Consider the following 19,675-nt stretch of genomic DNA (forward strand, 5'->3'; position numbering starts at 1 on the left):
GTGTTTCTGGCAAAAATAATAAGGGTACTGGTACCCCTATAATACCAAAAGGTTATGAATTTATACTTCTGCATTCTCAGGAATAATGCCCCATCTTACCACAGGTCCAACACTGTCCCACAAACCTGGGTCTTAGTCCCCCATATCCAAAACCCGTCCTTCTTCCTCGGCTGAAAAACTCCTTGCCTCCTCAAAAAGGAGCCAAACTGGGTTCTCCTGTCTATATGTCCTTCTCCCCTACCTGAGCCATGCCACCCCCTCCCTGAGTCAGGCCACACCCTCACAGAGTCATAGGCAGCTGGTATTGCTGCTGTTATTGCCCTTTTGCAGTATTCATGATCATTGCTCCTTGCAGAGTGAATTGAGCTAGTTTATTTTAAACCAACTTTGCTTCTGCCCTCTGCTCCTGATCCTCCCTCATTTTGTTATTATTCTGTCTCAATCTACAGTGATATAATATGTGTGCTTTTATCTTGGCCCATCCTTTTCTTTCGATCTGTACAATTTACTTAAGCTCTGCCTAAATCTGCGGGGAGACCCCTATTCAATATATGGTAAAAGAATTGGATGTTTTTGTCCCATGATTTTCCTGTTTCTAAACTCTGCATTGTCTATATTAATTGAATATACCATACTGGATCCCCGTCTGGTTTCATTGTGTGAGCCAAGATGGATTGCATGTCAGAAGTGTCAGGGAATTTCTGCCTTAAAGCCTTTCATACATGTGCCCGACAGTTATTGAATGGTGCGCCATCATATGCATTGTCACCCAATGTCACTCCTCCGTGCCCAGCCTTTTTCGAATGTTCATCTGCCTGATCCCCCCAATAAGGAGGCAAATAATCCCTTCATATTTCCTATGGCCACGGTGATCCCTGTTGTTTGATTTTTGAGGGCATAAATCCACTTGCTGGACCCCGCCGTGAGGGATGGAAACTTCATCATCAAGTTGTTTCCATTCATGCTCGGCGAAGGCACATAGTGAGTCTTCCCTTCTCCCTTTTTCAAAAGTGGGGGCTGTGTCCCCCTCTACTGAGGCTGCAACATCTTTCTTGTCTTTCTACCCTGTATTTCTACCCTTTGCTAATGCCACTCTGTTAGCCTGTACCCAAAGTCACTCAAGCCATGGGCTACTCTTTCTGTCATCACATGGTACCATGTCGTCTCTATCTATTTTCACCCACTTACCTTCATTGTATCCTTCCCCCCTGTCACTACATACTGACTCATTATCCATGTCTTTGGTGGGAGGGAGGTCTTTACCAGGCTCGTTGTCAATATTAAACAGAATTTTCCCTGTCATCCATTCATTGCATCTCCCCCTCCTTGTCATGTGCTTTTTTCTCTAGCGCCTCCTCTTTTCCCTCATCACTTTCACTAACTCCTCCTCTGCTTCCCGCAATGTGTCCTCTTGTCTTATTGCCTGCTTCTCTATTCTTCCAGTGCTGCGTTCCTACGCTCCTCTCAACTGTGGCTGAATAGCAGGTATTTGTATAACCTGCAGCAGCATGGAGGCAAAAGGACCCAGCTGGGAGGGGTGGGGCTGAGTGCAGCATAACAGTCTGGTTGGTCCTGCCTGTGTTATTGGGAGGGGTCTCCTCCTCCTCGTACATCTTCCATAGTTCTAATATACTCTGTTTATTTTTCCATTGTTTACCTTTATATGTCAAAAATAGATATGTGTACATGTGGTCTAAATGGTTTTTGCATGGGTGCCTTCTCTGGGCCATGGTTTGAACATTGTACCCACTCTATGTAATATTTAAATATTTTCTCTTTATATGGTGGGAACGCTTCACCCATGTGTTCTAATGGCATGTCTCCACCAGTGTCCCCAACTTCTACACAACCTTATAAAATAATTCTTCTAAGCTACAACTATGGGCCAAGCTTTCCCTTAAAAAATACTTTCACTTTTCAACCTCAACCTGACTCCAACATACTCTCTCACTTACCCACAATGGGCTCGCCATGCCCCACCACACTCTACATACACAATGGACTCTTCATGCCCCACCACAATCTGCACACACAATGGCTTTCCACGTCTGCCACTCTCTGCACACACAATGGGATCTCCACATCCCGCCACAAACATCAACCAACACCTTAAACAACGTCTTATAAACAATATTCAAACACCAACAACATATCTTATATAAAGCAATGCCATAGGTCCTTCCTCATCCTCCTTCACTCAAGACAAGGGAATCTAACCATTCTAGGGGGAGATACCCTTCTTAATTCACTATTCTAAGCTACTATGCTGTCATCTCACCCCTTGATGGGGAACTCGCCTTAATATTCTACAAAACTACATGCACTACTCTGCAACATTGTCTTTTTGCCAGCTATGGGGACATACCACCTTCTCACAAACTACTAACACAATCAATAACAAATGCACCATGAATTACGCCAATACTGTGCTTTCATGCATGGGCGCACTTACGATCTAGGTGTTCTCTGAGCTCTCCACCACTGGGTATCCCCCTGAAGCTCCAGCACCACCTGACGCAGCGGGTCGCCCAAGGGATCAGGCAGGCTTTCAAGCAAACTGGTCTCTGTAGGTTGACACCCTGCTGCCCAGGGCATGCGATGGGACCACCAGCCTCCCACTTCGGTGTCACCAAAATGTAACAGGTGAAATCCCCTAAGTAATCTGAAAAGCAATCCAAATATAATGATCCAAGAAGTAAAAAATGAAGTGCACCGGATGCAAGTAAAAAAACATCTTTATTACATACACGGCTAGGAGAGACAGACCACACAGGAAAAACTCTCAACATGCCCACATGGGGCCAGAGTACTTATTTTGAAAACAATTTTAATTCTAATATTCTTGTTTGCTACTCATTATAATGCCCTTAAAGAACACCATAGCTTGAGTAATTTGATAGTAGGTTTCCCTTCTCGTGACCAGAGAAGACCCAACCCACCCAACATTGCGTAATTGCTGAGGCTGCAGAAACTACAATAATGTGATTGGATGTTGCCCTACAGGTTATAAGTTAGAAAAAATGTCCTTGTGTGCTCCTTTTGTGGTTGGCTGGGCATCATTCTACCAAGCAGGATCAATTATATTGTGAGTGTGAACCGTGGGGCCAAAACATGTTGCCATGCCAAACTAAATATCTTTTCCTATGGCAGGCTCCCTTTCAATCGAAACCCTATACCGCCCCACGGTGACTCGTGTCTTGAGACATGTTGCAACCTTTGGTATGCTGTCTACCAATTACCTCTGTGAATGAATCGCCTTGTATAAAAACACAACTGGCCCATGCACCTGTAAAACATGCTCTTCAACTTATCTGTCGCACTCTGGCTCACCTGCTCCCACCTCCACAGGGGCGCTGTGCTCTCCTCTTGGTTTTTCCTCCTTGACAACGTTACCATCTCAAACCTTCTTATCTCTCTCAATGTGACCTTCATACGTATTGTGAATTCAAAAGCTCATAGGCTGGGACTGAAACTACTGCTTGAAATACTCTGTTGGGCTCCTGAGAACTGTGCTCCCTCGTAACACAAGCAGGCAATTAGTGGTATCTCTTTCCATTCTGATGTAGAGGAGGAGCCAAGTACCCCCACTCCAGCTGCACCGCCTACATTACCTGAAACGTATGAACCAAAGTATGTGACATATACTGAACAGTTAAACCAGCAAAGAAAAGAGTGTGGGATCTGTGCAGTACCCATAAGAATACCTATACATAAGAGAATATGGGAGGTAAAGTACCCATTGAGAAAACCACACCTGTAAACAAGTCAGTATGATGGCCATTTGAACAAGATTCCTGAAGAAGCCGAGAAACTAAATGACAAGGATGAATGGTGACCTCATACAAAGTTGAAACAACACCATATAGAAGGATAACCAGACCAGAGAGGCAGACAATTTATGAACCAAAAGAAGTACCAAGGATAAGTGACATCTTGGGATAAAGACGAAGAGACTTATGCCACAGACCTGATGAAGATATGTATATAGTTTAAATGTGTGAAACGCAAACATCAAAGCAATCATGAAGCCAGCCACATGCTTTTAAATAGTTAGACCGTGGCAAGCACCAACAATATACATATATATACCTTGATAGGTACATATGGACTAAAGTAAGGGATGGATGTTTCCACTATGCATATAAGCAGTACTGAACAAAGCAAGAAGGCCTCATTTCAATGTCGCAGTTAAGTAAAGCAATTGAATTAAACAGAATAAAGCTCAGCTCACTGAGTTCACTGAGCCAAGAAAGCCAAGGTCTTATCAAACTGGAATTGGCTGAAATTGGATACAATTAACATGAAAGAACAGAAGCTCCTGTTCAGAAAGGTCAAGCAAAAACAAAAGACGTCACAGGACTATTGAGAATTGAATCAAATTGGCGAATGGCAGCAGGCCACTTAGATCTCTGGCAAGCAGGGTTTGTGAAGGGTATTGGTACACCACTAAATATCTTTCTGATCAATTTGCTAAAAGCTAAGTCAATGCAGAAAAAAGGTAGTTACACATATATGGCATTTATTGACCTATCAAAGGCGTTTGACTCTATTAGGAGAAACCTGCTATGGGCAAAACGTGAGAGATGGAAATTTCCGAAACAAATTCTAAATAACAGCAGAGATCTCCATCAGTATACAACTATTAGGGTTAGACTGGGATTGGGAACTCTAACAGATGCAATACCAATAAAGGTAGGTCTAAAACAAGGGTGCCCGCTGGCATCTGAACTTTACAACTCATTTTTAGCAGATATTGATTCTGCCTGTTGGATACACGTTAATTTCCTCCAAAAATCAGCAAGACGACAGTCGGTAGACTCTTGTATGCCGACGATATAGTAGTCATTGACGAGACCCCGATAGGTCTGCAGCGTCAGCTAAACTCCATTCAAAAGTTTTTGGAGGACAATAAATCAATAATAAACCCAGCAAAATCAAGAGTGAGGATTTTGGGAAAAGGAAACGGTATGAGAGGAAAAAATACGTTTCCATGGACACTCAAGGGGCAACGAATTGAGATTGTGGAAGAATCCGGCTATTTGGGAGTGTGCATTAATAAAAGCAGATGTGAGGCAGCTAGAATGGAGTCATTGTGAAAAAAGCCCAAAAACCTAGAGCTCAAGGATGAATTTTACTAAAAAAATATTGCCGTTACTCGCTGACACCATTGGTACAATTCTTCAGAATGAAAGTCACACCCATTCTGTCATAGGGGGCAGAGACATCATTCATGCTGCCAGAGGGGATTTGGCTACAGGTCGAAGGCCTATTTTGGAAAACTGCATTAGGTCTGCCAAAGAGTACTCCTATGGTTATCATCAGAAGAGAACTAGCTTTGACATCCCTTAAATCAATAGCTCTATGGAAATTATTATCTTTCTATCGAAAATGAATAGAAGAGTCTCCGAATGGAGGATTTGTAGTACTAAAGCAGGCCTTCCAGGATTCGCCTGAGAAGCTTTTGAAGGAATGGGAAAAATGTGTCTGAGGTCATTAGAGCATATGAATGAAACATCAGAAGCTCTACTGCGAGAACCTGATGGAATGAAAAAAATATTGTATGAGAATGACTGGATAGAGACGCTAGAATCGTTATATGAATATGAACACTATGAAGAGTTTTGGCATATGCCACGGAAAATGATTGCGCTGCCACGCTATATAAATATGTTTCCAAACCCGCTCTTAAGGATGCAATATTTACGCTTGTGCCTGAACTTATTTCCTTCGAATCTGCGGATGAGCGTGAGAAACGGTTAAAATATTCTACCCATCGGTAGACTATGCCACCAGGAAAACGAGATGGAATCCAATAAACATCTGCTTTTGAGGTGTTCTGAGCTATCGGCGGAAAGTGAATTTGAGATGGGTGAAATTTTAAGGAAACATCATGGCAGATCTATGGCGGACTGGTGGTGGATGATAATTGAGGGTGGACAAACACATCTTAAATTAGCGGTGGCAACATTTTTACTTTTAATTCAGAATAGACGAAGTAATTGTGTAACAGAATAATAAGACTCTGAGTGAATTTCACATTAATTTTAATTCATCTTGTTGATTTGTCATATGAAACTGATTTTGTTCTGCTTTGACTGTTATACATGACAACAAATAACCATAATATTCCCAAATAAAAAAATAAAAAAAATATCAAATACACGAAAAGGCTCAATTTCATGGTGTCCAGTCACGTGATGGAAGAAAGTTGTACAGACGACAAGATCACACCTACGCACGGAAGCCGGCTGGTGCCCATGCTCCTTAAAATACAAATGCAAGGCCAACTTCAAAGCACTAATTGACACTAGACCATTGAGGTGATGATTGATGATATGCTAATTGGTGGGAAGTTGGTGCTAAAACAAGCTCACTCGCACCTGGTTGTTCTGTCTGTGTGCTGCTAATGTAGGGGGAAAAGTACTGACTGGGGTTAGAAGCGAACCAATTGTAATGGGGGCCATGTAGTTCGGGGTCCTGTAGCTTGTGTAGCCAATGAGACGTTGTGCATTTATTGACGTTCATTGTGGCCATTTTGAAGGGAGGGCTTAGTCGCCCAACCTGATGTTAAATATCCAATTATTTCTCTCTGTTACTCTTTACAGATATGGAACCTATGCTTAGTTATTCACTTAGAACCAATCCCACCTCCCTTTAGGTTTTTGTAATTTGCCACGTAGGATGACGTTGGTAATGAGGCAGGTCAACACGTGAATTATGACCAGTGTGGGTATAATAACCCAGTTTTTTTATGAAGTAGTTAGAGTCAGAGTATCGAGCGATTGCTGATGTTCATTGTACTCCCCGTTTTAGATACTGACATTAGAACAGACAAACATTTGCCAAACTATTTGTGTCGTCTTGATTATTGATGTATGAATAAAATCTGCATCACCATCCATCTCCAGGGTACCGCTACTCATCTTAAAGGGCTGTTTGGGAACACCCAGCTCACTGACCTTAGTGCTTTAGAGCTTTTCTTAAACACTAGGAACAAAAACGCACTAAAATGACCAGAGCTGGGATATGGGGGCTAGCTCTCTGTAAATGGCTGTGTGTGTTAATTTTCGATTGAGGCCTTTTCTAACATGCCCGACGTCTTGCTCACCATAACAAATAACAACACTAATGAAGCCGTAGCAAAATTACACTTCATGTAACACAAAGCATTCTCACTATGTTATACTATTGAAAAAGGTGCATTGCTACAAGTTGCTTCTACTGTACACCAAGCAACCTGGAGCTGTCTGAAGTGTGGCAAATAGGTCAAAAATACTTTGCGGCTAAAGTTTTCTTTTCTTGTATTTTAGCACCCATTTAGGGGACTTTGGGGGTTTCACTTTCACCATTGCAAAGGCATAACGCAACAGCACCCTTCAGAGTTCCGTGCAACACACATGGGCAGGCAGTTGTGGCACGTGGCTAAGTCACTCTCCAACACATCATGTTGCCTGAATCCATAACACCAAATGCCATCTGCCTGCAACCTCCTCCTCATGTTGCCTCCCTGGAACCAGCCCAACCCCACTCCCCGTTACATCACAACATCTGTGCCTCCTCTGGTAGTTGGACTTGAAAGAAGTGCACTTGGATTACATTAAAGGTAAAAGCTAACGTGAACACAATTACAGTTACACGTGTGTGGTTGCCCTCAAATTATTTACATATTCCAAACAGGTGACTAAGGATACCCATTGTTATCCGGGCTAATCACACCGATCTGGGACCCACGTAAGCAACAGGAAAGTCAAGACAATGAGGTCCAGGACAGGACTTGGAATTTAGAGAGACTTGGCCTCCCCAAGCCACAGCTCAGATAATCACAGACTGCTTCATGCTACAGACCATATGGCATTAGGCATCATTGTATATATCAATGCAAGAGGACATACTACATATTATAGTGATGGCAAAGACAACCAGTCCTTAATGATGGCTGTGCTGGACTATTTTTGTGATGTGCATCAGCAAGATTATTCAACAATTCAGCCATCTAATTCAGTCCCATAAGTTGCCCATGTAAATAAAATTTGAAAACAACAATGACAATAGGCAAGAGTATATGTGTCAATGAGCATGCTATTTTAATATGGAAACACTGAGGGCCCAATTCACAGAGAATTTTCCAATGGGATTTTGTGATTATAAAACGCTTCTGTGAATTAGGCCCGGACACTCTAGCCTACCCTGCCCTATATCAAGTACCCCTATGACTATTGGACATCATCTTCCCATCCTCACCTCATATATCCACTCTTTCCATGTCCCTAAAGAGATTAAGGTGAACACCAGAATCCCTGGCAGACCACTGGGATGGGCTCTTACTTGTTAAAGCCTCTGCTCTAATGATGGAGTTAGAGGCAGAGGATGTGTCCTGGCCCTGGATTTGGAGGAACACTTACGAGATCATCCTCTAGAGAATGCCAGAGGGGAGTCCAAAGTTATGTGACATGACCTCCATGGTCTCATGCATTGACAAAGCTTGGAGTGTCATTGTAGCTGCCCCCTCACTCTGCAAACACCAAAGATGGCTGTGGTGCCTGACTATTTTCTGCCCTATTCCCTTGAGATTCTTCTTTACAAAGCACTAGCGCTCCCCCTGGCAAGCCACCAGTTACTCCAGAGCGTCATGCCTGAAGTGCGTTTCCCAGAGCCTGGACATTATTAGCTGGTGACCAGCCATTAGCAACATTCATGTGATCTTTTCCCTGATCATCATAGCAATGATGATGACGGCAATGTGCATATGGATCATCACTGTGAGACCCAGCTGTGGCACCACCTTTTCCTGCAGCACGACAAGGTCAGACACACCAGACTGCAGCAGACGAATGACATCATCCAGAATGGTCAGTGTTGCAGTCACAACCTGCAATATGCCCTGCAGGCCACAAGCAGGTGGAGCGTGTCCTGCTACAGATTTTCAAACAGAGACGGCTGTCTTGGACTGTCCAGCTCTGGCCAAAGAATCAGGGCTCCAATGAGGTGGTGTTTCTGGGTCTCTAGATGTGATGGCAGGCATAGCATCACCCGTGATGCAGTGGTGGCAGTTGTGGCTGTGGCGGCAGTGGGAGCAATGCATCAGGGTTTGGAAACCTTCTTGGATCAATGACGCCCTGCATACATTTTGAGTGTTTAGCACGTAGCATTGTGTCATTGAGCCAAATGGATCAATCGCCCCTTTAATTTTCACCCCATCCCATCTGAGATAATTCTGCCATCCCACAATCAGAATATGATAGAACAACAACCAGAGAGTGCACCTTAGCCAGACCAATGACAGCGCAATGGGAACTCAAATATGGGCCCAAAGGCAGAGTGCCCCTCTTTCGGTTCAGCCTAGCCTCTCACTGTGATAGCAGGACTCCTCAAAGGTACTTAACCATTCCTTCTTTCTCAACTAATTGATTCACTCTTAATCACACTACAGCACTTCCGCTATACAGATATACTCCCCCTGCATACACACACATGCACACAACAGCTGTAGGCCACGTAGCCCTGCCATTTAATATGTCAAATCTGATCAGAGCTCACTGAATAGCTTACTACAGTGTGTGCCCTTTCACCTCCCATCACCCATGAGGCTCTCTCTTTGCCCCAATTCTGTCATGTCCTTGATCTTTGATTTTCCCCCTCAATGCAAAACAAATACCCAAGTGCGACTGCCACAAACCACATAGAACCACACTGGTGGTTATGACTTACCAACATCATCCTAAATGTGCAGAACCATGCATCAGAAGGGCAGCAATGTATGGCTAAAGTGTGCTATGGAAGACCACTTTACAATAAATTATATCACATTGTCAGACTTTAGTTGTCCCTATTATTAATCACTGTGAACGGCCAGTACCATTGGGCACTGAGTCTAAATGTGTCTGGCAGCCAGGTGTTGTGAGTGGTTATGTTTCAGACTGCATTGGCCATTACTGTTTAATGGCTCCCTCTGTGAACTTGGCATGGATGCCTGGTTAAATTGTCCATGCATGCCAACATACCCTATTATATTCAGATACTAGGAGAGACTTAGTTTTCACCTCCCAGTTTGGGATTTGTAGTTCTGGATTTTAAATGGGGAAATCCAGGGTCACGAACACAGATTATATAGATGTGAACATTGACTGACTGCCATATTCTTATTGGAAAGTGTCACGTTGAAATGTATGTGTCTGAATAGTGTCTTTACTCATCGACTGAGGAGAGGGGTCCAGCACCAGCCTCCCACGTCCACTGCCAGCATGGGTGTAATGTACCAGCCACTTGCCGGAAAAGCAGTAGCCCAGTTGCCCTTCTGGTGGCCACATACAGTTTTGCGACACAAGGGACTTGACTCACGTCTTCAGGTAATTCCATCTCTTAAGAATGTTGTGTATCATCCTGGAGTGAGAAGAAACAGAAGCCACCTTGTCAGCAATGTTGTGCCATTTTTGTTTTTTCTTTGAAACACCGGTTTTGATGCTGAGGGCGCCTAACAGACAGAAGCCCTCCTTCACAACATTGTATGTCAATATAATTAGCTCCTGCTCTCCAAAGTAGTAGTTACCGCTATGGAGGAATTACCATTATCGCTGATGTGGCATAATCCTATTATACATTTGGGCTACTCAGATTCCACTATTGGTAGTGTTAATTACTGCGGTTGTTTTGTCATGCAAAAATACCAACATTGTTCTGAGGGGGTTTAGTTCAACAATTCTATTTGTTGCAAGAATAGCTGAAGTGAAAAGTCCCATTCGGTAGGCAAACATTGAAACAATATTTGTGTGTATCAACTGTCACCACAGGCCCAACCCATGGCTTGTCCTGCTTCAAGTGTTGAGCTGGCATGCAAATATGCTCTGAGCACTTGGAATGGGCTAGAGGACGTTGATGGAAAGTTGGAGAGTTAAAAAAAGGGTAAGGTTGAAGCAACACAATGCAAAAGGTACTTTAAAAAAAGAAATGGCTGCAATGTGTTTGAATTTGGGTATATGAGAATTAAGTTCAAGAGAGTGGTGAGAAAGATAAAATGATTATTTTCTGAGCATCTATGCATCCAAGGATAAATGAAGGGAAACAGTGTGCACTCTTAACAGAGTTGTACCTACATGGACACGGGTTCTGTTTGAACCAGTTTGCAGACATTTGTGAGCATCCTGTTGTCGTCAGTTATACCTTTTCCATTGCTCACCGGATCCCTACAGTCTAGCTTTCTCCCTTACTTGCATGTGTTGGTCTTTCCTAGGAAGGAACTATGGTGTTGCCCTTTAACCGATTCATTGAAGATCCAAGGTGAGAACCTTGGAACCCCATCATGCTAAGTACATGATTGAATGCGTGTTGCTTCATCTGTTTTTCATCATCTTTTTCATGCATTACATGTCTCTCCGTATGGCTTCTATTTTCGAGTGCATCATTGACCATCTTGTTTTCAAACGTCTTCCAGTATCAAAAGCATTTTCTAGGCGAACTTGCGCTATGTGCACAATACATTAAAGAATGGATTCAGTTGTGTTAAATATCGAATTATTCTAGTTTTTTTTCCATTGTGTCTTAGCGGGTGTGTGAACTTAATAGTGTGGAATGTTTCTAGATGGTTCTCAAGGTAAGCTGGATGAGGTAAGTAAAGGGGTCAAGATCAATAAAAGAGCAGATAGGTAGACATAATGAATGAGGTGGGTAATGCATGGTGGGTTTGCCTGCCTTCAAGTTCATTTAAAGTGAGTGGTTGCCTTGGAAATGGCAAACAGAGGGTGGTAGTGCAATTTCAGATGGGTGTTGCCAAGTGATCCAACCAGGCGATTGTGAAAGTGGTGAGAACATTTACTCGATTTCCTGCTGTGAATGCACATTTAGGTGTTTGATCTTTTCTGGACCAGAGATAAAATGAACGAAACCAAAAGCTTGAAGACTGAACACAAAGGAACTGCAAAAAGGGAGCTGCATGGAGGTTTGCATGCCGGCCCCTGGAGATATATAAACCCTGTCATCAAATGCATCAGCAATGGGGGAGGTTTGAAGAAAAGAATAGTGATATGGGTATAGAAACATGAAAAGGATAACATTTTAAAGGTATGACCTTACACAATGTTGGGGCTGAGCGAGGAGGGTGGTGTTTATTCATTTTAAATATAATACAACATAAAACATATAACCAGTACATGAACCAAAACATCAAAACCGGGATCATCACATTTATGATTTCCAATACCTTTATAAAGAGGATAAATTACAGTTTCAACTCACACCAGAATGACAACAGTCTTACAAATCCAAAAATCTGCTTCAGATTTGATCAAACAAGTTCATTTTCTTATCCCTGTATAGTATTAATTTCTCAATTCTTGACACTTGTTTCAGATCATCCATCCATTGTGAAATCGTCGGTGTGTCTTCACTTTTCCATTTTCTCAATATGATTTTTTGGCAGAATTTGACGCCCTGAAAAACCAACTCCTCTGTGGAAAAGAGAGATTGTCCACCATGTCATCTTCACCCAAAATTACAGTCGTATAATCGAAGTCCACATACATCAGAAGAACTTCATTCATCTTTGTAGTGACCCCACTCCAGAAAGACCTTAGCTCATAACAGTCCCAAATCATATGCTCAAAAGTCCCATTAACATGTTTGCACCTCCAACAGGCACCTGAATCCGCTAATCCTCTTGCATGCAATCTTTGTGGCGTCCAAAAAACTCTGTTCAGAATTCTGACCTGTGTACACCTTTCTCCTAGATTCAAAGACATTAGAGCCATATTGTTGCACAGATTCCTCCATCTGCCCTCCGACATCTCTGAATCAATTATGTCTGACCATTTTGATAGTAAGTCGTAATGTTGTTCTTTATACTGATCAAGATATTTGTACACTTTCGAAGCCATGACACCTTCAGATTTATATTCTCTCAGCCAAACATGCCAACTCTTGCATCCATCCGGAATCTTGTTCACCAGAGTTTTTTTCAGCTTCCTATACTCCCCCATTGTTCAATCTCTGATATCTTTAACTAGCTTCAGTCTTTTAAAGCTGACCCATTTTCCCTCTTCGACAAGATTCTCAAGCCACTGTGCACCACCCAGTAGCCAGCTTCACCAGAAAAGAGGTTTGTCATTCAGCGTAATGGCTGGATTTAACCAGAGCAAAGTAAATCCATATTCTGAAACATCCTTTTTGCTCTTGCTCCAGAGATTCTTCCAGCATGACCATACAAAAGCAGTTGGTGGAGATGATTTATATCCTGTTCCATCCACCGTTGACAGAATTGCCCCGGGGGAAAGTGGCGAAGATATACTTGCTTCTGCCATTGTCCAGACATCAGAAGAATCTTCTGTGAAAAGCACCAGATGACGCGCCCCAAACGCCAAATGATAATTTTCAAAATCCGGGACCCCCAGACCACCACATTCTTGTGAAAGTTGTAGTTTCCATAGTTTTAGACATGATTGTTTCCCTCCCACAGGAAGGTCTGATCAAGCTTTCCATTTGTTTCAGATAACATTTTTTAATCTGCAGTGGAATAGTTAATTCTCAGAGTTGTCATCATTTTAATTGCATGCACTCTTCCCCATAGACTTAATTGTAACTCATTCCATCTTTTAAAGTCTGATTCCATATTTTGGATAACGTGTGATAAGCTCATCTCCATCATTTTAGCTACATCTTTAATCAGCCAAATCCCAAGGTAGCGCATCTTATCAGGACACCAATTAAAGGCAACATTCTTCATTGTCAAGGTCGAGCATGATTTTGATGCTGGCAGTGCCTCGGATTTTGACCAATTGATCTTATAACCATAAACCTTGTGAAAAATGTCTATTTGGTCAATTAGCGCTGGGGTGGAAGACTCCACATTTTGGACAACCATTGACGTAAAGCCAGACTTTTTGACAGGCTTCTCCATCATGAATACCTTCAATTGCCTGCCCTCTCTTATCTTCACAGCCAAGAGTTCCATTGCGATGACAAATCAAATGGGCGACAGGGGGCAACCTTGTCTTGTCCCCCTTTTGATTTCAAATTTGTCAGAAATCAGGCTATTAGTGTTCACACAAGCTGTAGGTAATGCATATAATAGCCTTATCCAGTCTATCATATTTTTCCCAAATCCAAAACCTTCCAAGGCTGCCAGGAGATATTTCCACTCTATCCGGTCGAAAGCCTTTTCCGCATCCAACAACAATAACACCACATCCTCCATCTGATCCTTGCTTTTGAACAAAGTCAACAAAAGTCTTCTCATATTATCCGAGGCATGCCTCCCTTTAACAAATCCCGTCTGACTCTGATCAATTATATCCTATAGAGAGGCGTCCATTCTCAAAGCCAAGGCTTTCGCAAAGATTTTATTGTCTATGTTCAACAAGCTTATTGGCCTATAGCTACTTGTTTGAACTGGAGATTTCCCTTCTTTCAGAAAAACGGATATCGATGCATGCCTCATAGACTCTGGGAGACGACCTTCTATTAAAGATGAGTGTAACATGGCCAACATAAGATGAAAATCCTCTGGGAAAATGTTGTACAGTTCAGCTGGCAAACCATCTGGGTCCGGACAATTCCCTGAATTTAGAGCTCCAGCAGCAGACCAGAGTTCCTCCACATTCAAGTCTTTCCCGAGGGAATCTATGTATTTTGACTTTATACTTTGCAAATGGCAACCATTGACACAATTTCTCACTTCCTCCTGAGTCATACGAACCTCTGAATAGTATAAGTTGGAGTAATATTCCTTGAAAGTATCATTAATTTCCACAGGTTCAAAGGTCACAATCCCATCTCTCATCTCAATAGCATTAATCGTCCTTTCATTCTCCATAGTCCTTAATCAGTGAGCAAGAAGCTGATCACACTTTTCGCCCTTTCCATAGTACTTGCATTTTGTTCTAAATAGGAGTCTTTCAGCTTTTGACGTAAGCATATCTTCTAGCTTTTCTTTTTTCTTTTGCAGGGAACCAAAAGAGCACATAGAGAAATTCAGCATGTTTTCTTTTTCAAGAATCTCAATTTCCTCATTCAGCTTCTTAATCCAAGTGTCCTTCTCTTTTTTCTTTTTGCTCAACAGACCTATCAACATTCCTCTCATGTAAGCCTTGAAGGCTTCCCACACATATTCTTCTTTCACTTAAACAGTCCAGTTTTGATCCACAAAAAACGTTGCTTCCTTTACTATTTGGTCCACAATATTATTTTCATCAAGAAGTGTAACATTCATCTTCCAATGATTTGACTTATGTAAAGGGAAAGTAAGTTTCATTTCCAAAGAGATCAGTGCATGGTCAGAAATTACAATGGCTTTGATATCAGCCCCTTTGAAAGACTGTGTACACAAGCCAGAAGTCAAGAGGAGGTCAATCCGTGAATACACTGTGTCTGGCAGAAAAGAACGTATATTGCTTTGTTAAAGGGTTCTGTAATCTCCACACATCTGATAGACTCCAGTCGCCCATACATTTCTTCAAGTAACTCCACTCTTGTCCATATGCGGATCTGAAGTAACATTAAAATTTTCCCCCACTATAACATTCCTTACATTTACTTTCTACATGAATTGTGCAAGGGAAGCAAAACAACTCCCGTCCCCACCATTAGGAGCAAATATATTGCAAATACAGTAGGCAGCATCTTGAATTTTCATTTTAACACAAACCATTCTTCCATTTAAATCTTTTCCACACTTCATTTCTGTAATCAGAAGATTCTTCCTTATCAAAATACAAACCCCTCTATAACTAGAAGTGAAGGATGAGCAATAGACATTACCAACACACTCTCTTTTCCACTTATCAACATCCACTTCCAATAAATGCGTCTCCTGCAACATTGCGACATCCCCCCAATACCTCTAATCTTTGTTAAATCAACGTCCTCTTATTTGCACGGTTAGCCCCATTGACATTCCATGAAACCACTCTTAAACTCCTCTTACAAGTTGAAGCCATGAGATATCTGTCGCATAGCCCTCCTGTGATGAATCCTAGCAATTCAAAGTAACTAAAACCTAAGACAAGAAAATAATAGTACAAGAAAAAAAACACTAATAAAAATAACTTTTTGGATTTACGCAACCCAAACCTCTGGACCCTCCCTTCCACAATCACATAGAGAGGGACTGTCCTGCTCCCTCCCATTTATTCCAATTTATTCCACACATATATTTACATTAATCAAATATGTCACCCTTAAAGACACCTTATTTCCATTTATTTATTGCTCCCATTCTACGTTATTCCATAAATTCACAATCTCCAATATCATCTAAAGTATAAGAGCCTGCCTAATCTTACAACCCTAACCATAGTCTCGGAGCTCAGGATAAGGTCAACATCGACAGAAACCTAATACCTGGTAGTCAACACTAGTACTAAATTAAATCTCATTCACCCACCTAACCCATAATCAAACATACCCCCTATTTGTTCTTCCTACATCTTGAAAATGCCTCTCGATCCCCTGCTGTCACTAACCCCACCACATTTATAAGGCAACTATTCATTACCCATGTGATCCTCAAAGTGCCACCAGCGCGATCTCCATATTACACCCCCTGCACCCTATATACAAACCAGAACCTCAAAGAAGATTATTATATACCTAGGTAAAAAGCCTCAATGTAGCTGTTAACCTATTCAACCATTTAAATACAAAGCATTGACAGAATTCTAGTGTTCACATCCATCTAACCATTCATCACCATAAAAATTCTTCTGGCGTATTAGAAAAACATACACAAGAACCATGTCATAAAATAAACTAAGCAACCCTTATCAAAATATGAATCAAAATGCACACAAGACAGAAAATAGCAGCGCAGAAACAAGAAATGTGACTACATACACTCCAATGGTATTTCCTGGATTTCACCCTATGTGCTTGGTACAGACCCAAAGTCTCTCTTCTAGGCAGTATATTTGTATCCAAAATAAGCAACAAGAAGAACACTTAAACTTCGTATTACTTGTGTTACACTATGTTAGCCAACCAAGCACAATAATCTCATCAATTTCCACCAAGATGACATACATCACTGTGAAAGCCAATAATATAATCATTGAAAGGGACAACTGGCAATCCGCACCAGGATGGAAATATGCAGCCAGATGACGAGGTGTGCTAGTTCTGGACTTATGTAATCTAATTAAGCATCACACATTGAATTGACAACTTCAGAACCACCTTTAAGTGAATTTAAATGAAACCCTCGGCGCCACCCAGAATCACGCAGCAATATACCAGATAGATTTTCTCATTTAAGCTCATCAAAGCATTGTTGGGGTATTACCTGATGTAAGCAGTTGATTGGACCCAAGACTACACGTTCCTCAATGCAATTGCCAAAGAAGTGAAAGCCTAAACTGATGTGCTATGTATGTAGTAAGACTCGCACCAATTAGCCAGACATGAGCCCCTGCAAAATATATATGTATAAGAACTGAGCTGACCTTGGTGAAATAGGGTTTTTCGGATGGCCACACTCCCTCGAGAACTATCAGGTAAATGAGCATTGGGTGACTAAAGATGGTTGAACTGAGGAAACCATTGCAGTAATGAATCCCTTATCAGCACTGGTCATGTAGTACGGTGCAGCCCCATTTGACATCAATTGTCTGTGGATCAGGTGGTTCCTCATGGAAAAGCCTTAAAGGACACCGCTGTAGCATTCTATGTGCATCCACAGCCAGCTACACCCCGGAAAGCACAATCAAAAAGACTATGCAATGCTTAATCAAAGCTAAAAACATTTCAATAACATGTTGCAGCCCCGTAATCTTTAACAATACGGTGTTAGGTTTAGAGTTTGGAGGTTTATACAGATTACACAGGAGCCTCAGGTACACAGACTGCTTTACTGGGTTCGAGGTTACAGGGAGCACAAAAAAAACATATATCATATAATAAGGACAAGTTCTTAGTAAGAGAGACATCCACCGGTCCCCCTACTCTTAGGTTTCAGTTACAACTGATCTCTTATGGAATGAGAGCAGCTTCACCCAATAACATTCCACAGCCAACACTCCATACTGAACACTCTAATCTCAATCACTGGGGTGAAGCAATGGGGTCCGTCAAAAATACACACATGTTCATATCGTGTGCCCCATTTACAGCCATCTACGACACCCAATCGTAGCATCCAACCGCATATTACAGAAGTTCCAAGAAGCAGGGAAAAAGCACCCTACCACGTTGACGGCTGCACGTACACATCAGTATGACAGCCCGTCACTCGTCATCATCCCTCAACCAATCACTGTACTACCCGGAACTCGAAGATCTCGGCATTGGCAATCACACTTTCAGTCGGTAAGAAAATAGACTATTTATTATTATTGTTTAAATACTAATCATCCATCACTGTTATACAAATAGTGCTCCCCACTAAACGCTCTTTAGATTTGATCTAATGAAACCGGAATACATAGAAAATGTGAACGATTCATGCGCTCATTACCAACCCTCCACTACATTAAAGACAGGCATCTGAAATACACTTCACGAGCCCGATAAGGGTCGTGTTCACTGAAAATGACCGGTAATGGCGAAGAGTTTTGAAAAATAAGGCATTCCCACCACATCTGGTCTGCCCAATCTTGCATTGTTTTACTGATCATTTTCATACTTGGAATGCCATTTCTATGAAAGTGATGACTAAAGAGTTAAGGAGTCATGCTTTGGTAGGACAGTACAGAGTTTATTTTGTAGGGGCACAAAGATGTTTAGTGCTTGTCTGAAGGGAGAGAGGACTTTGAAAAGCAAATAAGTAGAAGAGAGAGGGGGTGCACAAGACAAAGGGAGCAAGTCCCTTTGGAGAAAGGGGCATGTGCTGCAGAGTGAAAGAGGTTTATCATAGAATTAGCACATGTGTGGATTGTGGGGAAGGGCAGGGGTTCCTAAGGAGGCTGGGTTTGGCTCCCGTTCAGAAGGTTGAGAACATAGGAGATACGATTTGAAGGGGACATTGAGCACTTAGGGCTGGCCAGAAACATCTGACCGCTGAGTGGACTAGTGAGGCATATGAGGGAGCTTTAGGTCGCTAGCAAGATGCAGACAGTCCAACGTACAACAGGTCAGGCTTTGAGCAAAGCAAAACCATTTTAGCAGGGCATGCTGGCATAGTGACAGAAGGCCTGGAAGCAGAACTGGAGGCATCATGACAAGGAGTACTGGAGGAACTTGGAAATTACGGGCCTTTTGTTGCACTGGATGATTTTAGTAATCAGGATGGACTTTGTAAGAGACCCAGCAGTCACGGTAGGCAGCAGTGGTCACAATATTTTGATGAGCATATCAGGCACTCAGGTGATGAAGTCAACTGCATTTTGCCCACCGGTGTAACGGACTTGGTTTCCCCTTTTAATATTTCGGTGAATGCTAGGGGTTTAGCACTCCATGGGCCTCATTACGACCCGGGCGTTAAGGGGTTAATGGCGCCGTAAAAGTTGTCGGCGCCGTTAAACCCTTAACGCCTAATTACGAGGTCCCTTTGCGGGTTGTACTTAAAAGCAGGCGATAAAAAACGAACCCGCAAAGGGACTTTGGAGGTAATTACGGCACCGTAATTTACGGTGCCGTAATTACCGCCTTCCCCATTCCCATTGAGCCCTATGGGCCAAAAATGGGAATGGGGAAGGGGCAATGGTGAATGGGGAATTACCGCCCCGCCAACCTTGGAATGGGGGGTAATGCCGCCATT

Source organism: Ambystoma mexicanum, chromosome 4q (assembly GCF_040938575.1).
Source record: "Ambystoma mexicanum isolate Mex_15411 chromosome 4q, UKY_AmexF1_1, whole genome shotgun sequence".
Classification (NCBI taxonomy): domain Eukaryota; kingdom Metazoa; phylum Chordata; class Amphibia; order Caudata; family Ambystomatidae; genus Ambystoma; species Ambystoma mexicanum.